The sequence below is a fragment of the Ascaphus truei genome, chromosome 10 (assembly GCF_040206685.1).
Source record: "Ascaphus truei isolate aAscTru1 chromosome 10, aAscTru1.hap1, whole genome shotgun sequence".
In the NCBI taxonomy this organism is placed as follows: domain Eukaryota; kingdom Metazoa; phylum Chordata; class Amphibia; order Anura; family Ascaphidae; genus Ascaphus; species Ascaphus truei.
The window spans coordinates 41,095,485-41,106,491 of record NC_134492.1 but is presented as its reverse complement, the minus strand read 5'-3'; the positions used below and the strand labels follow the sequence as shown (position 1 = coordinate 41,106,491).

At 46.2% G+C, this 11,007-nt stretch overlaps 1 protein-coding gene across 1 annotated transcript in view; it reads left to right on the top strand.

The window, feature by feature from the left end:
- Positions 1–5,041: 5,041 nt before the first annotated feature.
- The window catches only part of LOC142503889 (flavin-containing monooxygenase 5-like), a 42,855-nt gene continuing 36,889 nt past the window's right edge, over positions 5,042–11,007 (top strand). Inside the window, exon 1 of the mRNA XM_075616783.1 lies at positions 5,042–5,103. The gene's annotated coding sequence lies outside the window, so the exon portion shown is untranslated. The remainder of the gene's footprint in view (positions 5,104–11,007) is intronic.

Below are 11,007 nucleotides of genomic sequence, written 5' to 3'. Positions count from 1 at the left end.
ACACACGACAAACTCTACAACGTAACTCGGAGATAAAGGAAAGATAATAGGTGAAATACTACTACATCTGCCCGTCATAGGATGATGCAATAAGCCTTGTACTTTCTGTAGTAAGAAAGCAACAGGTATATTTGTTTTTTTTCTTCCTTTTTCCTAATAAAATAATGATACTATAATATTGAATATGTTTCTTCAAACTCCACACGCCTCCCCTGAAATCCTGATACTTCCCCCTCCCTGGAGAGGCACAACCCACGGGTCTCGAATCACTGGGCTCGTGTCAGGAATTAGACCATGACATGTATATTCTGTTCAGGGCTGAACTCTTTGTTCCACGCCCTTAGCCAGATTAAGGTTGCAGCTAATACATTTAGGAAGAAAGTTAAGTTCTAGGACAATCTGTATTTCTGCTGTTGGAATTTCATCATTTGCTGACTGTGCAGAAACCGCCTTCTTAAAGAACATGCTGGTTTGTAGAAGGACAGGATTACACCTCATTAAGGGCCGGCTACACCCTTCAATCCAATATCAGTCATCTTCATGATATCATTTATAACACTGTTAGTATCAGCAAGGCTGTAGTGTATTACATTTCAAAGCACAAACCTGTCGTATTCACTCTTCTCATATTTTATACGGATAGGTACTCAAAGGGTTAGTAATCTAAATGAATTTTGCCATATCTGTTATCTGCCTAAAACGCCCCCCCCCCCCCCCCCCCACACCACACACCAAGAAAAGTACGTTTCATTACATATATATGGATTTATTTGAAGAAGAAACATTTATTGAAATATAAGAGCTGTAAGTCTGTGCTGGATATTTGGTCTCTTCTGAAGTTCTAAGATATGATATTGTATATGATCGACACGATTATGCTTTAACCAACATTTACATATCTGGAAGCTCTACCCCAGGGTTAGCCAACCTTTTTCTCAGACAAGCCTGTGACGGGAGACCAGGACAGTTACACCAGGGATCAGTACACTAAACAGAGCTGCAGAGTTGAACAAGAGCTAGTTTACCCAGTATGCTACCTTGATCTCTCTATTCACAATCCCAGTAACTAGGAATAACCGCCCTGGTCCACAGTTCACTTTTCCAGTTGGCCTCTAGTCACGAGACCAACAATGAACAACTGTAGAGCCTTGATCGGCATCAGCTTGTATAGTTACCTGGCCTCCATCTGATATCAGGGAGAACCGGGTGCTGCCCAATCAGTGGGAGAGCTGTCCGCTGAGCCAACCAGGAGCCAGGGGCTCGACCGGATGGACCAATCAGAGACGGGCGGTGATGGTACCAAAGGACAGCTCCTAGGGACGGGGATTTGGGAGTGTTGGAAATTGGAACTGACGAATGGAAATCGAGTCGATGGGGCCTCGGTTCCCTATTACACTTCCTTACCTTACCTCCCGCAGGAGTAGACGCATGGCTGCCGGGGAGAGAACAATATGTATGTCCCCAGGAGGAGGGATTGCCCTTCCCCACCTCACCATGGTCTACAGACAGTACGTTGTCCTGGCCCCACACAAAGACTAGTCCCTGATTCATTGTATGCCAACGTCTTGTCTATTCTTAATGGTCCAAGTATACAATGAGTCACATAGATAGACCGAGATCGCACAAAGACCTAATTTAACAGTACTCTACAGATCATTAACTCAGGGTTACAGTCAGATGTAAGACTTGGTGTCTTTAATGCCGCTGTCATGCGTGGTCGCGACACCAAAGGATTAACGCTGCTGGGGATCCCATTCAGAAGTATGGATCCATCGCAGAAGACACTGTCCCTGGTGCCGCAGACTTTAGCTTGTTTGTCCGTGGCACCAAGAACAGTAAGTCTTGCTACATCTGTGTTAGCGTGGTTGGCAGCTATTTTACAGTCTGGAGATGACCAGTTAACCCTATACACTGGGTCGTAACCTTAACTTGTAGGGGCACCAAGCGCCATCCTCTTTAATACCCAGTGCCACGCTCTCCTTACCGTCACAGTAATGTATTTTTATATATATATATATTTTAATTAATGTACATTTTGTGGATTACTATTTGAAAAGCTGTAATTCACATCCTGGATACAGCCGTTAAATTTACAGGGAGACTGTTCATTGGCTGCATGCTTTCACTTTATTGCAATCCTCCTGTTTCTTACGGACATGCTGCAAAGAGGTCTTCACTGTGCTGGAGAGGATAGAGCTGTAGATGTCCTTGCATCCTATTGAATAGGGACCTAAGTGAGCAAGTTTTAGGCAGCAGGCAGCATGCAGTTCTATTAACGATTACTTTCTATTGAAGCATGTTCATTTTGAGGGTTGTGTAATGTACTATTCCCCGAGCAGTTACTCTGTGGGTTTCTGTAAAAGGTGTTGTATCTCCGCAGCCTGGAGGTTATATTGGCAAAATGCACAAACCAGCTACTCCCAAATTAATAGTGTTTGTGTTGCTCCCAGTATTAGACTCATCCAACTTTTTAATTAAATTCAAGATGAAATAAGGCAGTGGACTTGACAAGGAAAATCACAGGTGGGATCTCAAAAAATAATCTCTTAATTACCCATATGATGGACAAAGAAGCTGGAGGCGGAGCTGGGTAGTTCTTTTGCTCATCAAAGCATGCCCCAGTCTAACAGATTGGGAGATTTGATTAACCACTTGTTCAACAAACTAAGACATTTTAAGTCCAAGCCCTGAAGAATAACTTGTTGCACTTCCCCCATCTATGCAGGAATTTTGTCCCGACGAGTTGATCTTTTGTAAAACGAAATCTTATTTCTGAAGAATAATAAGATAAATCTGGAAGTATTCAATAAAAACAAAATTACCCCCCAGGTCTCTGGAAATAAATATTTCCTTGTGTCCCTGGTCACAGTATTCTTTAAGGGTCCATCCCTCTATAAAGGGCGATATTTACTAAGCAGTGCTAAGCTATGAGACACCATAAGATCCATTTAAGTGCAATGTCCTTTAGTGCGCAAACGGAGGGGCACTGCTCCCTGTGGGGGCGCAAGATTTTGTAAAGGGGGGGGGGTGCGTAGAGTGAAGCAGCGTGGTGATAGAGGCAGGCAGGGGGAGATGATGGTGGCGGGAAAAGATTACGCGGCAGTAGCGGGCCGCCAGAGTGAAGCAGCCGGCAGAGCAGTTAAGAGTTGCATGGAGGCAGAGCAGGACGGCCGGGGAGGAGCGCACCCTAGTGGTCCGACCCAGAAGTCTCACTTACTTCTGGTGTCTATGCAGCTACAGCGCGCTCCTCCCCGGCCGGCCTGCTCTGCTTCCGTGCAACTCCTAACTGCTCTGCCGGCTGCTCCTCTGCTGAACGCTGGCATGGTGGAGGGGGAGAGGGCTGGAGGAAGAGGGGTGAGAGCTGGAGGAGGGGGTGAGCGCTGGAGGAGGAGGGGGTGAGCGCTGGAGGAAGGGGGTGAGCGCTGGAGGAGGAGGGGGTGAGCGCTGGAGGAAGAGGAGTGAGCGCTGGAGGAGGAGGGGGTGAGAGGAGGAGGGAGAGAGCGCTGGAGGAGGAGGGGGAGAGCGCTGGAGGAGGTGGGGGTGAGAGGAGAAGGGGGTGAGAGGAGGAGGGGGAGAGCGCTGGAGGAAGAGGGGTGAGCGCTGGAGGAGGGGGTGAGCGCTTGAGGAGAGCTGGAGGAAGAGAGGGAAAGCGGTGGAGGAGGAGGGGGAGAGCTGCAGGAGGAGGGGGAGAGCTGGAGGAGGAGGGGCAGAGCGGGGGAGGAGGAGGGGGAGAGTGGTGGAGGCGGGGGAGGAGGAGGGGGAGAGTGGTGGAGGCGGGGGAGGAGGAGGGGGAGAGTGGTGGAGGAGGGGGAGAGTGATGGAGGAGGGGGAGCGGTGGAGGAGGAGGGGGAGCGGTGGAGGAGGGGGAGCGGTGGAGGGGGAGAGCTGAAGGGGAGGGTGTAAGCACTGGAGGAGGAGGGGGTGAGCGCTGGAGGAAGGGGGTGAGCGCTGGAGGAAGGGGGTGAACACTGGAGGAAGAGGGGTGAGCGCTGGATTAAGAGGGGTGAGCGCTGGATTAAGAGGGGTGAGCGCTGGAGGAGGAGGGGGTGAGAGGAGGAGGGGGTGAGCGCTGGAGGAGGAGGGGTGAGCGCTGGAGGAGGAGGGGGTGAGAGGAGGAGGGGGAGAGCGCTGGAGGGGGAGAGCGCTGGAGGAGGAGGGGGTGAGAGGAGGAGGAGGGGGTGAGAGGAGGAGGGGGAGAGCGCTGGAGGAAGAGGGGTGAGCGCTGGAGGAGGGGGTGAGCGCTTGAGGAGAGCTGGAGGAAGAGGGGGAGAGCTGCAGGAGGAGGGGGAGAGCTGCAGGAGGAGGGGGAGAGCTGGAGGAGGAGGGGCAGAGCGGGGGAGAAGGAGGGGGAGAGTGGTGGAGGAGGGGGAGCGGTGGAGGAGGAGGGGGAGCGGTGGAGGGGGAGCGGTGGAGGGGGAGAGCTGAAGGGGAGGGTGTAAGCACTGGAGGAGGAGGGGGTGAGCACTGGAGGAAGAGGGGGTGAGCGCTGGAGGAGGAGGGGGTGAGCGCTGGAGGAGGAGGGGGTGAGCACTGGAGGAAGAGGGGGTGAGCGCTGGAGGAGGAGGGGGTGAGCGCTGGAGCAAGAGGGGGTGAGAGCTGGAGGAAGAGGGGGTGAGAGCTGGAGGAAGAGGGGGTGAGAGCTGGAGGAAGAGGGGTGAGAGCTGGAGGAAGAGGGGGTGAGAGCTGGAGGAAGAGGGGGTGAGAGCTGGAGGAAGAGGGGTGAGAGCTGGAGGAAGAGGGGGAGAGCTGGAGGAAGAGGGGGGGAGAGCTGGAGGAAGAGGGGGTGAGAGCTGGAGGAAGAGGGGGTGAGAGCTGGAGGAAGAGGGGCAGAGCGCTGGAGGAGGAGGGGGTGAGCACTGGAGGGGGAGGGGGTGAGAGCCATTGTGGCCGTGACAAGCGCGAGGGCGGTGTCAAGCTTGAGTGCTGAGAAGCACTGGTGCTGAGAGGGCTGGCCGCGGACGGTGGCCAGGAGCAGTCAGGAGGACTTGTGTGCTGTCTGAGTGGAGGAGAGGATGACCAATCAGAGGACGGCGGTGGCGGAGCCCACACTCCGGCGGCCCAGAGACAGGTTCCGGTGCTGTCTGCGGCCTGCCAGGAGATAAGGTAAGGATAAAATACAATTTGGGCTGAGATAATATTGGGGTGGGGGGGAATAAGATGATGATGGGGGGAGATGAGATGATGATGGGGCGGGGGAATAAGATGATGATGATGATAGGGGGAATAAATTATGATGATGGGATGAGATGAGATGAGATGATGATGGGGGTTATAAAATGATGATGATGATGGAGCGGGGGAATAAGATGATGATGATGATGATAATGATGGGGGGAGATGAGATGATGATGGGGGAATAAGATGATGATGATATGGGGGGAATAAGAGGATGATGATGATGGTGGGGGAAATGAGAAATAAGTTCAGGTAGCCACAGATGTAGAAGTGCAGCGCACAGCAAAGAAACTGGATCCACGGGACAGCAGCAGTATAATAAAAGAAATCCTTTATTGAAAAGACATGGTGCAGACAGGAATGGGTGCAGGAAAAAGGCCTCTGTCTCTAACGCGTTTCACGCCTGTGTGGCGCTTCGTCGGAGAGTACAGGTAGGTGTGCCATACTCGCCCTCTTATAGTGGTCCCAATTTGCTAGATTTGAAAACCGCCGTGAAAAATCAAAAACCGGAAGTGACGCGGCTGTCTCAATGAACCGGAAATGACATGTCGCGATGCGCGGGTCGATACTGTTTGTCATGTTTTACTGTTTGAAAAATGTTATAAAAAAAGTTATGTGATTTGGATTACATCAGTCGGGGGGGGGGGGGCACGACTAATGTCAAGGATGAAAAGGGGCTCAGAGTAAAAAGTTTGCTTACCCATGTCTTACAGCACTCTAAGGGCTGTTCTAAAGTGTGCGCTTGCTGCGCCGTGCGCGCATGCGGCATTTATAGTTGGCTGAGGTTAGTCAGCCATTCTATAATAGGACCGCGCGGGCGCACGGCAGTGTGCGTGGAACCGGACGACAGGGGGGAAGATGAGGAAAATAATGAATTTGCGCCACTACCGCCACTGAAATGTGTGTGTGTGTGTGTGTGTGTGTGTGTGTGTGTGTGTGTGTGTGTGTGTCAATAAGTGCACAAATAAAATGTTTTTATTTATCAAACATGTTTTTTGTTCTTTTAAAAATCTTATTTAAGTAATTATTCACTCACACAATCTATATACACACACATATTTATATACACAGACACACACACATATATATATATATACACAGACACATATATACACAGACACACACATATATATATATATATATATATATATATATATATATATATATATATATATATATATATATATATATATATACATACACAGACACATATATATACACAGACACACACACACTACCTTCACAGCATGTCGCGCCGGCAGCACGGACTCTATACACACAAAAAGTGTGCGACACGAGCACGGCCGCACACAGTATATTACGAGCCTAAGATGTCCTATGACCTATCACGACTTGGTAAATATGGCCTTTTTTAATATTAGAAGAATACAGTGGGACAATCTACAGGATACATCTTCAGTGGAGTTGAGCACGTCTGGATTCTTGAACACTAACACCCCCAAGCAAAATTCAGCCTAAGGGCCTGAAGATAGGATGATTTCAATCCTAAATAATAATTATAGTGTCTATATAGATATAAGTTCAGCATGTAACTAGTTAGAATAAGTAATTTAGTATTAAGTTAGAAATTATAGTGGAAAATGATTAGCCGCCTCTGCAAAGATAAGATAAATTAGTCTGAAGACCGGCAGATGTAGAAATGTTTTATGTGACTTACAGATGCAGCGGCCGTTATTCGCACAAATCACGGCGCTGTTTTCGTGTGCGCTGCTGTACTCCACGTGGCATTAACGCGGCCAATCGCCCCAGGCACACGTGTTTATCGCAGTTGCTTTGTTTGAATTTCATGGATTGTGTGAAATTAAATGCAATGAAATGAATGAATTGTAATGTGTACAGACAGTACTGTGCTACGGTGTCAATTTCAGGTGTTTAAAAGCCACAACACTAAAATGCCATTTTCTGCACTCGCCTGCACTTGCGTCTTAAGGTGGTACGGTTGGAAGAAATCCCGCGCCATGACATGGGTATTCTGAGGTATACACCGCGTGAAGTGTTTCAATAACGGCCGCTGCATCTGTATGACACTTTGCATGTTTAATGCCTGCTGAGTTGCAAGAGTTTGGAATCAAAGGTTAGTTAAATACTGTAGTTAGACAGTAAAATAGAGATTGGTCTCAAACGATAAGGAACATAGTTACTTAGTGACAGAACAAAGAGGGTCTTCTAAATCAAAGTAAATATTGCTAATGGAAGAAACAGTATTCTAATATTGATGATTAGCTAAGAACATTTTGGCTGACAGTGAGAGAAACAGGTGTTGCTAAAATGTATAAAGAGTGTATTTGGATTTATAGAATTCAGAATCATTTACTGTAAACAACCAAGCTAAGGATTCTCCACTCTAACTAAATTCTATATGCCTGAATAATGCAACTGACTGAGACGATGCCGTATAAGACGTTTCCTATTGTCTCTGAATAATTTGACAAAAGAACCGGACCGTGGACCATTTGATGAATATTGAAAGGTGAGACATTTATTTGCACCCATCTAATGAAACAAATCTTCAGGGTCAAATCTTCATGCTGAGCCCAAAGTGAAAGCGAGGCAAAACCTGGTTTTGGTTTCCCACTTGCCTAGGTTCCCCCTTTCCTAAGATGCCATAGAGAGGCATGAAATAAATAATTAGATATTAATTTAGTTATAAAAATAATAATGATTTTAACTAGTTTGATTACTGGACTTCGTATTAAGCAGAGACAAGCCACCCACCATCTGATGTGTCTGTCAGTTAGTTCAGTCTTATTTTTCCTTTTTCCCACCACCATCTGTCCCGTCACCTGTTTATCTGCAAACCGGTTCCAGTTGGGTAGAACAGCAACTAAACTGACAATAACTAACACACCCTTATCTGTATTCAGGTGTCCTATAATATAGTATCTGCTTTAATATCCCCATACATAGTGGCATATTCCTGTGGGGGATCTAATCCAAATGTATAACAGAGTATGGGGTATGGACAGTGAAAACAACTATAATAAAGCACAACAAATATTGTGATATACTCAAGCTGCGGCCTAAACACCAGCAGTTTTCCCCCAAACCGCAAATTAAAAAAACCTAAACAAAACAGTGTTCATGGCGCAAAGTGATAAAACAGTTAATATGTGCAAATAAACCCAGTGTTAGTTAGCACTGAAACACACATAATACTGTAACTCCAAGTAGAAGATTCTCCAGGTCAGCAGACTCTTTGTAGACCCTCATTGTATAGTATGTCTTTATTTATATAGCGCCATTAATGTACATAGCGCTAAGGAGAAGGGTTGAAATGCGCCCAAAGTCACTTCTTGTTTACTTACCAGCGGGGAGAGTGTGAGTGTGTTACCAGCGGGGAGAGTGTGAGTGTGTTACCAGCGGGGAGAGTGTGAGTGTAATACCATCCCCTCTGTGTTGTTTGTCATCTTAAAGTAAATGTTAATGCACTACAGGCATACCCCGGTTTAAGGACACTCACTTTAAGTACACTCGCGAGTAAGTACATCTCGCTCAATAGTCAAACGGCAGCTAACGCATGCGTCTGTCAGCACGTCCTGAACAGCAATACCGTCTCCCTACCTGTACCGAAGCTGTGCGCAAGCGGGGAGACTATAGAGCCTGTTACACATGTGTTATTTACATCAGTTATGCACGTAATGACGGTTGCAGTACAGTACATGCATCGATAAGTGGGGAAAAGGTAGCGCTTCACTTTAAGTACATTTTCACTTTACATACATGCTCCGGTCCCATTGCGTACGTTAATGCGGGGTATGCCTGTATATCCTTGCATTTGTGTTTCTTCATATGAGGGTCTACAAAGAGTCTGCTGACCTGGAGAATCTTCTACTTGGAGCTACAGTATTATGTGTTTTTCAGTGCTAACTAACACTGGGTTTATTTGCACATATTAACTGTTTTATCACTTTGCGCCATGAACACTGTTTTGTTTAGAGTATGGGGTATAGCTAGCACTCCAATGAATGTAAGTAGGGGTGTGCGAAATTAGGTGCACGGGAATAATGGAGGGACCCTAACCCTCCTATCAAAGTTATAAATGGATTGGAGGATCTTTGCTTTGACTACAGTGTTGTGCCAGCCTGAGGTGCTCAGAGCTAATTGCACCTTATATTGCAGTTTACCTGTTTTTTCATGTTTGCATGTTCTAGCTCAGCAGTTAGACTGTACTTCTGATACTTAGTGGTTAGTTCGTGTGTTTATGTGCCCGTGCAATTCTGTGTGTCAGTACAGATTCACTAGTTGACATATTCATGTCCTCAGTACATTTAACTTCTCACTACACATTCGTTGGTGTACTGGAGACCCCCTTTTTTTTTAAATCTCAACAGAGGGAGGAGTATTTGGTGGGACTAAACAGAAGTACCACAGGCCCTTTGGTCTGTGGGAACGGGCCTGAAGGGGCACTCCGCCCTGAAAGGCCCCCTTATCCTATCACATTCCTCTTGCCCACTGTTGTCTTATACTCCTTTTTCCTTCCCCCCTTTCTTCCCCCCACTGTCCTAGTGTTATCTCTTACCCTCCCCAAGCCCCCTCCCTCTCCATTTAGTTCTGGCCCATTTGTGTATATACACTGCTTCTATACTGTTCAAGAATGTAACAGTATGTATAGCATCTAATTTTTCACACAATATATATATTTCTCTTTTGGGCAGAAACCTAGTGTCGTTTTCTCATTTATTCAGAGTGCTGGGAATCTTCCAATCCAAATATATAACATATTCTAAGTAAAATAAGACCAATCTGCCTGGGGTCTTCAGCAACCACTTCCCAGGGGGTCTTCAGCAACCACTTCCCAGGGGGTCTTCAGCAACCACTTCCCAGGGGGTCTTCAGCAACCACTTCCCAGGGGGTCTTCAGCAACCACTTCATTGATTTCTCCACACTAAGCTTCTAGCTTAGTGGTTCTTAACCTTTTTGAGCTACAGACCCCTAGATCCTAAAGTATTTACCTCCGGACCGCCACACTATTAAATAATATCATTTCATAACAATGCATTAAAAATGAGCGACAAAAATATGAACTCAGGATAGGATACAGTGAGAGACATGAGAAATAAGTGGTTGGTAATAGTGACCCCCCATGGGGTTCATGGACCGCAGGTTAAGAACCCCTGTTCTAGCGGCTTTAAATTGTAGATGAGGTTTCAACGATATATAGAAAAACACATCTGATCACTGCAAAAAATATTACAAGACTACCATAGATGTAAAATGTTATACAGAACCCCATATGCCCAGGACATACTGAAAACGAGAGGTAACTCTCAATGTATTACTTCCTGGTAAAACATTTTATAAATAAATAAAATAAATAAGCTGACACGTTTCGCATACACTTTGGTGCTGTATCAAGGATAACCCCTTCATATCAGCTGAGGAGCCTTATATACCTATCATCTTTATGGAGGTATCATTGTACTGTATAGGTTACAATATTATTCCATGCATTTAAAAAAAGATATTATATAAAAATATATATAAATGTCATGACCGTACGTGTTTAAGGTCCCATTCCTTGTTTAAATAAAATTGTACTGTACCATACTTTTCAATCTAAAAATCTAACTCATCTATTTTTTTATAGGAAATTACTGTATTCTTATCACCCACCTTCTCTTACCATGCACCCCAAAACTGGAACAATCTACCGGAGACTCTCACATCCACCTCCAGTCTAAGTTCTTTCAAAACTAAAGCTGTCTCACATTTTAATCTGGTCTGTAACTGTTACATATATTATCTCTTACTGTGCATGCAATGTCTTTTATATAATGTATAACCCTGCTCACATAATGTAACTATATATTT